This window comes from Schistocerca nitens, chromosome 1 (assembly GCF_023898315.1).
Source record: "Schistocerca nitens isolate TAMUIC-IGC-003100 chromosome 1, iqSchNite1.1, whole genome shotgun sequence".
Taxonomy (NCBI): domain Eukaryota; kingdom Metazoa; phylum Arthropoda; class Insecta; order Orthoptera; family Acrididae; genus Schistocerca; species Schistocerca nitens.
The window spans coordinates 1,068,481,935-1,068,497,681 of NC_064614.1; the positions used below are offsets into that span (position 1 = coordinate 1,068,481,935).

Below are 15,747 nucleotides of genomic sequence, written 5' to 3' on the forward strand. Positions count from 1 at the left end.
GGCGTACTGAAAAGTAATGCCTCCAATTTTTTCTTAGGAAATTGGTAAATAAAACTAATTTTATTAAGATTGGAAGGTATCCTTTAAGTTTCGGAAACAGATGAAAATCAGATGGGGCCAAGTCGGGACTGTAAGAGGAGTGATCGATGACAGTGTACCAATGGCGTGCCGGCCTGGGTGGCCGAGCGGTTCTAGGCGCTGCAGTCTGGAACCGCGCGACCGCTGCGGTCGCAGGTTCGAATCCTGCCTCGGGCATGGATGTGTGTGATGTCCTTAGGTTAGTTAGGTTTAAGTAGTTCTAAGTTCTAGGGCACTGATGACCTCAGAAGTTAAGTCCCTTAGTGCTCAGAGCCATTTGAACCATTTGAACCAATGGCGTTGGATTGTTGCAAAAAAATGGCTCTAAGCACTATGAACATCTGAGGTCATCAGTCCCCTAGAACTTAGAGCTACTTAAACCTAACCAACCTGAGGAAATCACACACATCCATGCCCGAGGCAGGATTCGAAACTGCGACCGTAGTAGCAGTGCGGTTCCGGAATGAAGTGCCTAGGACTGCTCGGCTACAGCTGCTAGCTTGCAGACATCACAGCACTCGTGTGTGATCTGACGTTGTCATCTGAAGGAGAGGGTGCTGAATTTGTGGACGAACTCTTTGAATTCGTCCTTTCAGTTTTCTGAGGGTCCCACAGTACCTTGAAGAGTTTATGGTGGTGCCTTTGGGCATGAATTCTCTTACGCCGTCGCGAAGGTAGCCCCTGCGGGCCGGCAACACATCTAACACGACACAGGAGCGAGGTTGCCTAGTCCAAAGGCGTAAGCAATGGTAAACATCGGCTGTTTTGGAAACAGACATTCCGTGTACTACTTACTGCAGAGGGAGTTCGAGATGGCCTGCAGGAAGTATTAGTACACCAACATCTGATTGGCTGGCCAATACTATTTAAAGGCTAGAACAACTTCTAGACGTCAGTTTACGCCGAATACCGACCTCAAGGACGTCTCCACGGAAAACTACGTCTTGGCCTTCGAAATAGGACTTGGAATTAAGTGTATGTGTGTTACAAAGGACTCTTGTGAGAAAATTAGAAGTTATCTTTTGTTGCCTTTAGTAGGAAATTCTTACTGGCTTTGTGATTGTGAATTTTCGTTTTTATTCAGTCATTTCCATATAGACTCACGTAAATAAAAGTTGTGTTGTAAAAAATTGTCAGTTACAACAAATTCCAAACGCCCCACATCTTGAACATCCCAGAATACTTTGAGCGTGAATTTACTTGCTGATGACATGATGTGGAACTCTTTTGACCTCGCTGATCCTTTGTGGCGGGCCTCCATTTATGTTTTCCTGTTTCTGAGGTCAAAATGGTGAATCCAGGTTTGATTACCTGTCACAGTGTTATTTAGGAATCTATCATCCTCATGCTCAAAAAGGGATATAAAATGTCGATACCAGGCCACAGGCGTCTCAAAGGTGGTGATTGAATTGCAAGTTTCCAGCAGATCGCGATAGTCGTCGTTCGGGATCCAGCGGACCCAATGGTGCACACCCGCTGAGCCACGCCTCCAGCGGCAATGGACAATCAGCACCTAATCGCGGCTCCGACACCATCGTTTGTGCTATAGTTCAGTGAGTCTCAGCCTTGTTGCCATTGTGTTAGCTAGACTATGTTTCTTGCCTCATTATTTGTAATGAGTCTTTGTGCGCTTGGAGAAAGCCACCAGTTAAACAAAGCTTTTGTTTATTGCATTTGCTTGTCCGCTCATCGTTTCTGATCCTGTCTGGCTTTCTTACGACGACAACTGGTGAACCACTCTGTAGCCCACCTCTCCTTACCACTATGTACGATGTCGGACGCGACGCAAAAAGCAAATAAACTGTTGAGACATGTCCAGTGTCCTCTCTTAAACGTCAGAAGTGAGCATTCGAGGCACCCGCGGTGCACACAGTATGGCAGTTCTGTACTGACGGCCTATACATGTTCTCGTTATATCCCACACTCACTTGAGAGCTGTGTCTGTGTTATCTGACGATTTTCTCAGCCCGATTCCGATGAGTCTCGTAGCAAACGAACGCCACACACTAGCGAAGGCGATACAATCACCACCGCAGTACACAACTTTCATTCTTTTATGCATTTCAATTGGAGTCTCGTTTTCCGCGGTCAGAAACTCGATTACAGCACGCTATTTCTCACGCCATGTTACACGCTACAATTCGGAGCCCTCTAGCGGCAGGTGGTTGCAACCTGCATCAGTGGAGCGGGAAAGTCGACCGAGTAATATGCATGACATCCAATACCTCAACTGATATTAAGAACAGAATAAAAAATTTGGAGGCGTTACTTTTAAGCACGCTCACATAAATATCGTACAGCATTGACAGTATTAGAAAATGAGTTGGGCAAGGATGTTCCCTATCGTAATATTTATTCAATGAGTTCATTGAGGGTCGCCGAGCGGTTCTAGGCGCTTCAGTCTGGAAACGTGCTGTTGCTGCGCTCGCAGGTTCGAATCCTGCCTCGGGCATGGATGTGTGGGATGTCCTTAGGTTAGTTAGGTTTAAGTACTTCTAAGTCTAGGGGACTGATGACCTCAGATTTTAAGTCCCATAGTTCTTAGAGCCAGTTCATTGAGGAAGGTATTCAGATAACGAAGTAGAACACAATGGAAATAAACACTAATGGTGAAGGGATACATTCTATCACATTTTCTGATGAGGTCCGTGATAGCTGCAGACGCCGAAAAAGAAATGAGCACATTGCTGCGATTCCTGTCAGACAGCCGGCCGGTGTGGCGGAGCGGTTCTGGGCGCTTCAGTCTGGGACCGCGTGACCGCAACGGTCGCAGGTTCGAATCCTGCCTCGGGCATGGATGTGTGTGATGTCGTTAGATTAGTTAGTTTTAAGTAGTTCTAAGTTCTAGGGGACTAATGACCCCAGATGTTAAGTCCCATAGTGCTCAGAGCCATTTGAACCATTTGACATGGAAGACATCGAGATGATGATAAGGTGTTTCAGTTACATGGAACAGCCAATGACAGAAGATTGGTTGGTTGGTTGATTTGGGAGGAAGGTACCAAACATCATGGTCATCGGTCCCATCAGATTAGGGAAGGATGGGGAAAGAAGTCAGCCGTGCCCTTTCAAAGCAACCATCCCGGTATTTGGCTGAAGCGATTTAGGGAAACCACAGCAACCTTAATCAGGATGGTCAGACGTCGATTTGAAACGTCCCCAACCCCCGAATGCGAGTTGTTCAGTGTGCTAACCACTGCACCACCTCGCTCAGTACGACAGATGAGAGTGGTTGCATCTTCAAGGCATCAGCATTTAATATATATATATATATATATGTGTGTGTGTGTGTGTGTGTGTGTGTGTGTGTGTGTGTGTGTGTGTGTGTATGGCATTGTTGGTTGGAAAATCCCATGGATGGGTTCAGCCGTTAAGCGGGTGGTCTTCCTAAGTGCACATCAGCCCCTTTTCTTGTGGATGTTCGAGAGATGTATCGCATGCGTAGTTTTTTAGTGTAGATGAGTATAGCGGATGTGTGTACTGTAGTGTTATGTTTGTGTCGCACGATGATGATGACAGAATGGATGGTGTGATATCCGGTGGCGGCAGGTAGCCAACTTCTTTAGAACAGCAGGAAGGAGGCGGCCGAGCTAAAAGTCGCTATCCAACCGACGGTCACAATTAACAGCTTGTAGAAATAAGGAATACCAACAACCGCGTTTTTTTTGATAAAATATGTTAACTACGAGACCAGTTTTGACACTGCATTAGTGTCATCTTCAGGCTCCAATGCGAAGTGAATCATCGGTGCATTAAGACAGGTGCCATCACTGGCCTCATGCATTTCTATTTACACAGTGTTTCTACTCCAGTCACTGTCACGGTACCAGTTCTAATGCACTGATGGTTGGATATCACCATTCAGTTTGCGTAGGGGACCTGAAGGTGACATTAAAGCAGTGTCGAAACTGGCTGCTCAATTATATATCTTGTAAAAAGAACGACTGTTGATATATCTTATTTCAACAAGTTTGTGAACAGCTGCATTCCCGTGTCCTTTTAGATGGGTCATATAACATACATTAGCAGTGTTACATGCCGTCACTTCGTGACACACTGGAGAGAGGATTGCAATTTTATCTAGAACATTGGCACAAAGACTGGTGATTCGGAATTTTCTGCCACCACCTCTGCTTCCCTTGCCAGGCATACCCTGCCAGTGAACATTTCATCGATTACCAGGATTCAAATTGCATTAGCCCCGAGTCGAGCGCCGCTACGCAAGCGTGCGTTAGCAACGTCAGATTTAGGTTTTTCATGGTTATGCCAAGTGCCGAGATGGTTCCTTTAATGTTAACCATTTTTTGGATGTGAGGTAGCAATTGTTATACTCGACAGTGAGCTGCTGTGTCTGAGGTACCGCTGTACCTCGTTCCGTTGTCTTTTCCCGCTGTTTTCTGACGACTTTTTGGGTTTAATTTAATGCAGATGCATAGCTGTAAGTATTTAGTATTTCTTGGATGGTATAGCAAGTGGTTGGAGATTGTAGATGTCACAAGGCAAGAAGAATCCTCAGAAATGAGGACAAATAGATGACAAACGGGATGGCGTTGTGTTTGAGTCAGTAGCTGCGCATAGCGGATGGCGAACCATTTGTCGCAAAAAGACCAAGTGGCAGCGGAGACTGGAAGCAGTTTCGCATCACAGCGACAAAGTGAAGGCATCGATGAAGCAATATTTGATACCGGAAGATGCAGGTCACTGTAACACCATTACATTTAAAATTTTAACACTACAATTAAAATTTTGTTTGTATTTTTTAGTGACTGGTAGATGAAACATATGATAGTTGGTCTACTCACTCGCATGATGGCACAGCAGAAAGTTGTATCGAAGAAAAAGTACAGAGTTTTTTTGGATGACCACCTTCCGCATTTACTGTTATATATCAATTATTATTTCCATGTGCTTCCATTTCGCTTAAATTACCAAAGCATCATCAGTGGTGGTTCGTAGATATTGCACCCCGTTCTGGCACAAACTTTCAACTTTCCCCATTGATTTAAATCAATGCCCACTGGCACTGTCGTCAGTTCCTTCGTGTCTTGATTCATAGTGGCTGCGTGATGAAAATGGCGGCTGTTCTTTCGGACATGTCGTGAAGAGCAAACTCCACGCATATGCAATGGGGTTATTAATTTCAGTAATTCTGATTTGAAGCAGTGTACTAGACATGTCCTGTACTTCCAGATATACAGAGTGGTCAGAAACAATCTGAAAAGACTGTTACAAAATTATGCTGCACGTTTTATGCTCAAGAATTCTGACGTGCTTGGAGAAGGAAAATCTCCTCTATAAGAATCAACATGGATTCCGCAAAGAGAAATCCTGCGAATCCCGGTTGATATCGTCTTCCTTGACTTCGGAAAGGCAATTGACACCGTCCCGCACAGCCGTTTAGTGAAAAAAAAAAACTAGCTTATCGAGTATCGGAGCAGATTCGTGACTGGAGTCGAGATTTCCTTGCAGACAGAACTCAACACGTCACTCTTAATGGAACAAAATCGACATATGTAAATGTAATCTTCGGTGTACCCCAAGGAAGGGTTTTGGACGGTTACTGTTTACAATGTTTACAAATGATTTGGTAGAAAGCGTCGGATGCTCTCTAAGGCTGTTTGCAGTTGATGCCGTTGTCTGTAGCAAAGTTGCAACGCCAGAAGATAGTAACGATTTTCAGAACGATCTCCAGAGAATTGGTGAATGGAGCAGGCTCTGGCAGTTGACCTAGAACGTAAATAAATGTAACATACTGCGCATTCATAGGAAAACAAATTTACTACCGTGTAGCTACACTATTTATGACAAATCGCTGGCCACAGTATCTGACGTAAAGTATCCATGAATATCTATCCGGAGCGACCTTAAGTGGAATGACCATATAAACCAAATGGTGGGAAAAGCAGATGCCACACTCAGATACATAGGAAGAATCTTGAATAAATGTAACTCATCCACGAAGGAAGTGGCTTAGAAGATGCTTGTTCGAAGATGCTTGTTTGATCGATTCTTGAGTACTGTCCATCTGTCTGGTATCGCTACTACATACAACTGATAGAACAGAGCGAGAGAAGATCCAACGAAGAGCGGCACATTTCGTCACGGGATTGTTTAGTCGGCACGATAGCGTTACGAAGATAAGATGCTCAACGAACTCCATTGGCAGACGTTACAGGAGAGGCGCTGTGCATCACGGAGAGATTTGAAATTTCGAGAGAGCATTTTACGGGAAGAGTCGAACAACATATTACTTCCTCCTACATAGATCTCGAGCAATGACCATGAGGAGAAAATTCGAGAAATTAGAGCCAATACAGAGGCTTACTGACAATTATTCTTCCCAGACTCTACTCGCCAGTGGAACAGGGTTGGAGGGCTCAGTCAGTGGTACGAAAAGTACCCTCCGCCACACACGATCAGGTGGCTTGCGGACTATGGTGATGATGTAGATATAACGGTGTTTCGGGATACGTTGTGTTGAGCAATAATAGTTAAGAAGAAAGTTCGATACGTTGCACCATTTCGGAGATAATTAGCAATGAAGTTAGCCAATCAGGCCGTTACACGCGCAAATTCAAGCGGTCCGCCAGAAACAGTTCTCATATCGTAGATGATAGTTTACACGACTGTTCAACCTTTGGCTCGGGTTCGATATTTAGTGTCGTCACATGTCCAATTTAGCAAACCAAATGAAGAAATTTATACCAGATGCATTTCGTTTAAATTGCCAAAACATCATCAGTGGTGGTTCTGTAAATCTGCATACAGAATACATTTCTGCATTCTTTTATCATGAATGTGATGTACGATTTACTAACTGTCTTTTATTGCTCCTTTTTTTGGCTTCTATGTACACAATTTTTGTTGTAGGGAGTTTACGTTCTTTGCCATTCACTTCACGTTTGCAAATCTTCGCAGAAATTGTCTTCAAAGGAATCTTACTGCGACTTCACTTGCTTTACATTAGCCCAATTACTTGGAGGCTTAATCGAAAAGTTTCCATTTCAAATTCATTTGTCCAAACTTGGACAGTGTTTCCTATTGAAAGCAGTAGTGACTCGTGATCACACGCCCATGAGTATCTAGCAAATGGCTCCTTCGCGGAATCTTGTTTACTGGAATCTCTTTGCTTCTCCTTTGTATTGTATACTTCCACCCGCCTCATTTTCCGTTGTTACGAAATACACTGAATAGATGATTGCGAGTCTGAAATAGCTTCATTGATCGTTCAATGAATCGAATTGAATGTTTTCGCAGCAAACGGTGCGATTTATCTTGTTAACAGCCGTGAGTTTCAGGTGTGAAGCAGAGATACCTCGGGGCCAAACACTGACGCATTACTGAGGATCCGGGGCATTTCTGGTAGGCGCAGCCGCTACAGGCAGCCGCTAACGCTACCGTTACGACGCCAGCTCCGACTTGAAGCTCAGAATTACGGAAATCCCAATCGTCCTAAAAGCAAATGGAGATTCTCAGGCCGTCGGGAGCAGTTGTTTTTCTCTTACGCGTAAAGCAATTACGTCGGTCGTTATTTCATTTAAACACAGACCTTGAGGTGCATTCTGGGATACTGGAATTGACGCTCCCGTTGAGTTCCAAAGCGGAGAGGCAACGTCTTAGCAGGGAAGCCAGTGTCATTCCAGCTACAGTTGACTCATTGTTCTCTACTATTTTTTTTTTTCCACCTTTCAAGCTGTCTGTGGCCAACTGCACTCGAGGTGTGAGCGTAGCTACAGCTGTTGTTCGACAGCCAATCACCTGAAGTTGTTTCTTTTTTTATTTTAGTCATTAATCTTCCGAATGGTTTCATGGGACCTGCCATGAATTCCTCTCCTCTGCCCACCTCTTTATCTCGGAACAACAATTTCCACTTAAGTCCTTAATTATTTGCTGAATGTATTCCAATATATGTCTTCCTCTGCAGATGTTGCCCTCTGCAGCTCTCTCTAGCCCCATGGAAGTTATTCCGTGATGTATCAACTAATGTCCTATCATCCTGTCCCTTCTTCTTATCGGTGTTTTCCGTACGTTCCTTTCCTCGCGATCCTGTGGAGAAGCTCCTCATTCCTTATCTTATCAGTCCACCTAATTTTCAATATTCTTCTGTAGCACCACATACCGAATGCTTCGATTCTCTTCTGTTCAAGCTTTCTCACGGTCCACGTTTCACTACTATACAATGCTGTGCTCCAAACGTACATTATTAGAAATTTCTTCCTCAAATTAAATCCTATGCTTAATACTATAGACTTCTCTTGGCCTGGAATGCCCTTTTTTCCAGTGCTAGTCTGTTTTTTAATTCGTCCTTGCTCCTTCCGCCACGGGTTATTTTGCTTCCTAGGTAGCAGAATTCCTTAACTTCAACTACTCCATGGTCACCAATCCTGATGTTTCTCACTGTTCTTATTTCTCCTACTTCTCATTACATTCGTCTTTCTTCGACTTACTTTCAATCCATATTCTGTTCTCATTAGACTGTTCATTCAACAGATCCTGTAATTGTGTCTCACTTTCTCTGAGGATAACAGTATCATCAAAGAATCTTATCATTGATATCCCTTCAGTTTAAATTCAGTTCCACTCTTCAACCTTTCTTTTATTTCCGTCATTGCTTCTTCGACTGATCAGTAGGGGCGAAAGACTACATCCACCTATTACACATATTTTAATCTGTGATCTTCGTTTCTCGTCTTCCAGTCCTATTATTAGCTCTTGCTTCTTGTGTATATTGCATATTACCCATCTTTCCGTACAGCTTACCCCTATTTTTCTCAGGATTTCGAGCATCTTGCACCATTTAAACTCTCGTACGCTTTTTCCGGATCAACAAATCCTATGAACGTCTATTGAATTTACTTCAGTTTTGCTTCCATCATCAGCCGCAACTTAAGAGTCGCCTCTCTGGTGCCTTTACCTTTCTTAAAGCATCCTAATCGGCACCTAACAGATCCTCAACCTTCTTTTCCAGTCTTCTGTGTGTTATTCTTATCAGCATCTTGGATGCATAAACTGTTAAGCTGATTGTGCAATAATTCTTGCACTTTTCGGCTCTTGCAATCTCCGCAATTATGTGTATTATGTTTTTCCAAAGTCTGAACTCTAGTGTTTAGCGAACATGTGAGTTCTGTTAATGGCAGCTCGTGGTCGTGCGGTAGCGTTATCGCTTCCCACGCCCGGGTTCCCGGGTTCGATTCCCGGCGGGGTCAGGGATTTTCTCTGTCTCGTGATGACTGGGTGTTGTGTGCTGTCCTTAGGTTAGTTAGGTTTCAGTAGTTCTAAGTTCTAGGGGACTGATGACCATAGATGTTAAGTCCCATAGTGCTCAGAGCCAGTTCTGTTAATGAAAACAAGATCTACAGTACTTTTCCACATCCAGATTCGCAGAGGAACGTGTGTATGATGACAAGAACATCGACAAAAACTACGACTGATGATCTGACTGTGCTGAATTAAGTTCTGACGAGGAAAGTAGCATAAGAATAATTTACGTCCTGCGTAAACAGGAGAAATCCAGCCCTATAATTTATTCTGCATACATGGCTAAGGTTAGCACATAAACAATATGTGCTCTAAAGGATATGAAGCAATATACAAAAGCAAACGTAAATAGTTGCAGTAGCGGAGCCAACATACACTCCTGGAAATTGAAATAAGAACACCGTGAATTCATTGTCCCAGGAAGGGGAAACTTTATTGACACATTCCTGGGGTCAGATACATCACATGATCACACCGACAGAACCACAGGCACATAGACACAGGCAACAGAGCATGCACAATGTCGGCACTAGTACAGTGTATATCCACCTTTCGCAGCAATGCAGGCTGCTATTCTCCCATGGAGACGATCGTAGAGATGCTGGATGTAGTCCTGTGGAACGGCTTGCCATGCCATTTCCATCTGGCGCCTCAGTTGGACCAGCGTTCGTGCTGGACGTGCAGACCGCGTGAGACGACGCTTCATCCAGTCCCAAACATGCTCAATGGGGGACAGATCCGGAGATCTTGCTGGCCAGGGTAGTTGACTTACACCTTCTAGAGCACGTTGGGTGGCACGGGATATATGCGGACGTGCATTGTCCTGTTGGAACAGCAAGTTCCCTTGCCGGTCTAGGAATGGTAGAACGATGGGTTCGATGACGGTTTGGATGTACCGTGCACTATTCAGTGTCCCCTCGACGATCACCAGTGGTGTACGGCCATGTGGGAGATCGCTCCCCACACCATGATGCCGGGTGTTGGCCCTGTGTGCCTCGGTCGTATGCAGTCCTGATTGTGGCGCTCACCTGCACGGCGCCAAACACGCATACGACCATCATTGGCACCAAGGCAGAAGCGACTCTCATCGCTGAAGACGACACGTCTCCATTCGTCCCTCCATTCACGCCTGTCGCGACACCACTGGAAGCGGGCTGCACGATGTTGGGGCGTGAGCGGAAGACGACGGCCTAACGGTGTGCGGGACCGTAGCCCAGCTTCATGGAGACGGTTGCGAATGGTCCTCGCCGATACCCCAGGAGCAACAGTGTCCCTAATTTGCTGGGAAGTGGCGGTGCGGTCCCTTACGGCACTGCGTAGGATTCTACGGTCTTGGCGTGCATCCGTGCGTCGCTGCGGTCCGGTCCCAGGTCGACGGGCACGTACACCTTCCGCCGACCACTGGCGACAACATCGATGTACTGTGGAGACCTCACGCCCCACGTGTTGAGCAATTCGGCGGTACGTCCACCCGGCCTCCCGCATGCCCACTATACGCCCTCGCTCAAAGTCCGTCAACTGCACATACGGTTCACGTCCACGCTGTCGCGGCATGCTACCAGTGTTAAAGACTGCGATGGAGCTCCGTATTCCACGGCAAACTGGCTGACACTGACGGCGGCGGTGCACAAATGCTGCGCAGCTAGCGCCATTCGACGGCCAACACCGCGGTTCCTGGTGTGTCCGCTGTGCCGTGCGTGTGATCATTGCTTGTACAGCCCTCTCGCAGTGTCCGGAGCAAGTATGGTGGGTCTGACACACCGGTGTCAATGTGTTCTTTTTTCCATTTCCAGGAGTGTATTTTAGAATCGAAGAAATTTCTATCATTGTATTTTTAGAAGAGATAAATTCTTATTGAAGATGACACATTTGAGGCGTTCCCTGGAACGACGTCTTAACAGAAATCCAGTCAGTCAGTAATTCTTACATATTCCACTATCACGTAAAATATAGGGTGTTTCACAATTCATGTTACACACTTCTAGAAGCTATAGAGGGGACTTAGTAGATCAAGTTTTACGTAGGAATCCATGTCTGGAAACGTGATCCTACGACGCTAAAGAGCATTAAAGTTATGGGTGGCGGCGCCTATAAATATATGTATGTACAGGGTGGAACCGTGATGATGATACAAACTTTCTAGGATGATGGAGAAGGATAAATGTATCAATCTGAGGCTATGAGCCCTATACTGGAGATGAACGAGTCGAAAATTACAAATGGAAACGGTTGTGATACCTATAACAGTGATGATGATGATGATGATGCTTGGTTTAGGGGGCTCTCAACTGCGCGGTCATCAGCGCCTGTACAAATTCCCAATTTTTATACAGTCCAATTTTTTTTCGCAGTGCAGTCTAAGCACTATCACGAATGATGATGATAATGAAATGATGAGGACAACACAAACACCCAGTTCCCGGGCAGAGGAAATCTCCAACCCGGCCGGAATCGAACCTGGGACCCTGTGATCCAGAGGCAGCAACGCTAGCCACTAGACCACGAGCTGCGGACACCTATAACAGTGGAATGCATGTACAGGTACTAAGATTGTAGGGCAGGTGACAGTATGGACCAAAACAATGAAAAAGAAGTCTAGTAAACATGGTCTCTAAAATGCTTATCTGAGGAGCTACGAGCACTTGTCCGTCTTGTCTACTGTGAAACACCTCTATTGAACAAGTGCCCATAGCTCTTAACATATGCATTTTAGAGCTCATGTTTAATAGACATTTTTTTCTTATTTTGGTTCATACTACCACCTCCGAATGTTGCTTAGCAACGGCAGTGCCAGTACATGTATTCCACTGTCATAGGCATCGAAACGGTTTTCGCTTATGACTTTCGACACGTTCGACAAATATTCTCCTGCATCATCCTAGAATGTGCGTAACGTCGTCACGAACTCACCCTGTATATGTACACATTTAAACGTGCAAGCGCTTATAACTTTAACGCTCTGTAGCGTCGTTGGATGAAGTTTCCGGATATGGATTCTTATGTAAAACTTGATCTACTATGTCCCCTCTACAACCTCTAGAATTGTGTAACATGAATTGTGAAACACACTGTATCCAGAAATCACAATATTATGTTTTTATTTACCCGAAATTTAGCTCATTTACGAGAGTTGGAAAAAACAAAAAACCTGTTTGAAACGATTGACGCTCTGCATCTCGATCTTGATATATTTCAGTTAATGGGGGTAGGACGTCAAACGGACCGACTTGGAGCAGGAGAGGCACCAAAGGACATTTTAATTTCCACTGTCTACGTTTTTATAAATAAATTCATAAAACTTTGTCAGTATGACCAGGAAGGATTCAGGATTCACGCTCTTAGCAGTAGAAGTTCAAAAACGAAGCAAAATAATTTTTTTTACATGTGAAATAACATCATTTTTTCACTGGCTATTGGCTGCATTTGTCGCTATAGGTACACTTTTCTTCATGAGTAAGAGAGATTCTTCGGTGAATTTTGCACATCATACAGACCATACTTATAGGTGTACGAAATTCTAAGCACTCCGTCTGCAGGCCACTAGTGGCCCATCGGGACCATCCGACCGCCGTGTCATCCTCAGCTGTGGATACGGATAGGAGGGGCGTGTGGTCAGCACGCTGCTCTCCCGGTCGTTATGATGGTTTTCTTTGACCGGAGCCGCTACTATTCGGTCGAGTAGCTCCTCAATTGGCATCACGGGGCTGAGAGCACCCCGAAAAATGGCAACAGCGCATGGAGGCCCAGATGGTTACCCATCCAAGTTCCGACCACGCCTGACACCGCTTAACTTCGGTGATCTGACGGGAACCGGTGTATCCACTGCGGCAAGGCCGTTGCCATACGAAATTCTAGAATTCAGTTAATTTATGAAAAAATGAATAAGCTGTTACATTTCAAACTTCATGTTTAGAAAAAAACTCAAATTATATACTTAATTATCTGAATTTTTACCACAGCTATAAACAGATTTGAAAAATTCTAGAGTTTTATACACCTGTAAGTGCGGTTTGAGCAAAATTCATCGAAGAATCTCTCTTACTTATGAAGAAGAATGTACCTATAGCAACAAATGCAGCCGATAAGTAAATGAAGTAATGATGAAATTTCACTTCTAAGAACATATATATTTTGTTTTGTTGCTGAACTTCCACTGCTATGGGCGTGACTCCTGGATCCTTCCTGGTCAAGCTGACCAAGCTTTATGAATTTATTTGTAACAGTAAAGACACTGGAAATTAAAATATCCTTTGGTGCCTCTTCTGCTCCATTTCGGCCCGTTTGACGTCCTACCCTTAAGTCGTTGTTCCAGACAACGACTCACTTGCGACAGAACTAGTTCGCACCGAGACAAACAAATAACAGTATTCCGCTAGAAGGCGAATCCTGTTACCCGTATTTAATGCAAATTTCTTTTATGTGTTTACTGTAAATCTCATTGTTATTGTTTTAAAGGTAACTGCTCTTTATGGAATAAGTTACTTCTGCAAATAGCAACGTCAGAGAGTCACTCGATCTAAAAATGATATTTACCTGTTATGAGTGAAAGGGACACTAAAGTATAGATTGTTGTTAGTAAATGTTTCACGGAGTTTTTGCCGAGTCAGTTTTGTCAATATCAAGCTTTCGATGGGCTACTCCACCGTGATCGTCAGGAGAAATCTTCTGACGATGATGACGGAGGAATTCGTTGAAAGTTCGATACTGACTAACCTGACGCGGCAAGGACTTTGTGTAGCATTTCTTCAAGAATGTCGCGGCGATAAACTACGCCGTCATAATTATCTCAGTGTTGAAAAGTTTATGTTGCCATTTATGCAGTGCTGGCCATGAAAACAGTACATTTCTCTGTTTAGGAGCATAATTCTTGGACTACTACCACTGACATTTAACAACGAAGTGACACAGAAGAATGAAAGCTTGACTATGTGAAACATACCGGAATATTGTATGCAAATTATGAAGAGAAGAAAAAAACTGAGTACGTGATATTATGTAGGTATTTTCAGCATCTTAGTTTCACACATTAACGGAAAGAAATATATTCAAAAGTATTTAAAAGTAAAATCTGTCAGTCAATGCTCACATATTTCTATTTTTACAAGCTGCGACATAATCACGAATAAAAACACCGATCCATGAAGAGTATAGAATTTGTTTCTTCAATTTTAGTCTGCGATCACAAAAATTGTCATCAGACTATCGATTTTGATCTGTAGTGACCACCTTCAGAACTGTTTAAAACGGAATCTAATGTAATAAAGCCAGACTGGCATAGTCAAAACATATAAACAAAATTAGCGTAGGCATCGTCGAATAGAACTAATAATTTGGTGCGAACTAGAGCACATCAGAACTGTCTTTCTGGTGCCTTTAACTTTCTGAAAGCCAAACATCGTCAACTAACACATTCTCAATTTTCTCGTCCATTCTTCTACATATTATTCTTGTCAGCAACTTGGATACATGACCTGTTAAAGTGACTGTGCGATAATTCGAACACTTGTCAGCTTTTGCACTCTTCGGATATCAGATGGTATAGCGCCAGACTCATACATTCTACACACCAACGTGAACAGTCGTTTTGTTGCTATATTCCCCAATGATTTTAGAAATTCTGAAGGAGTGTCATCTATCCCTTCTGCATTATTTGATCTTAAGTCTTCCAAAGCTCTTTTAAATTCTAATTCTAGTACTAGATCCCCTATCTCTTGTTAACTGACTCCTGTTCCTTCTTTTATCAGACGTATCTTCCCCCTCATAAAGGCCTCCAAAGTACTCTTTCTACCAATCCGCCATCGTTCCTGCAATTAACAGTGGAGTTCCAAATTACACTCTTAATGTTACCGCCCTTGCTTTTAATTTCACCGAAAGTTGCTTTGACTTTTCTATATGCTGAGCCAGTTTTTCCGACAGTCATTTCTTTTTCGATTTCTTCACATTTCTCATGTAGCCATTTCATCTTAGGTTCCCTGCACTTCGTGTTTATGCCAGTCCTCAGTGACTTGTATTTTTGGACTCCTGAATTTCGTTGAACATTTTTGCACTTCCTCCTGCCATCGGTCAAATGTAGTGTTTCTTCTGTTATCCATGGTTTCTTCTCAGTTACCACTTTGTACCTATGTTTTTATTTGCAACTCCTATGATTACTCTTTTTAGAAATGTTCATTCCTCTTCAACTGTACTACCTACTGAGCTATTCCTTACTGCTGTCGCTAAAGTATTAGGGAGCATCAAGCATGTCTCGTGATCCCTTAGTACTTCTGTATTCAATTTCTTTGCGTATTGATTCTTCGTGACTAATCTCTTGAACTTCAGCCTACTCATCATCACCACTACATTGTGATCTGCTCCTAGATACGCCTTACAGTCCAGTATCTGATTTCGGAATCTCTGTCTGACCACGATGTA

The 15,747-nt window shown here is 43.7% G+C and overlaps 1 protein-coding gene, 1 non-coding gene and 1 pseudogene across 2 annotated transcripts in view; 1 reads left to right on the plus strand and 2 right to left on the minus strand.

The window, feature by feature from the left end:
* LOC126198198 (nitric oxide synthase, salivary gland) overlaps nt 1–15,747 on the minus strand; it is a 730,749-nt gene that overhangs the window by 203,950 nt on the left and 511,052 nt on the right. The window lies entirely within an intron of this gene.
* Trnas-gga (transfer RNA serine (anticodon GGA)) lies at nt 172–255 on the plus strand. Its single transcript is given in 2 exon segments — nt 172–211; nt 221–255. It is a non-coding gene; the product is annotated as a tRNA-Ser (tRNA).
* On the minus strand, nt 13,060–13,177 carry LOC126211621 (5S ribosomal RNA; annotated as a pseudogene).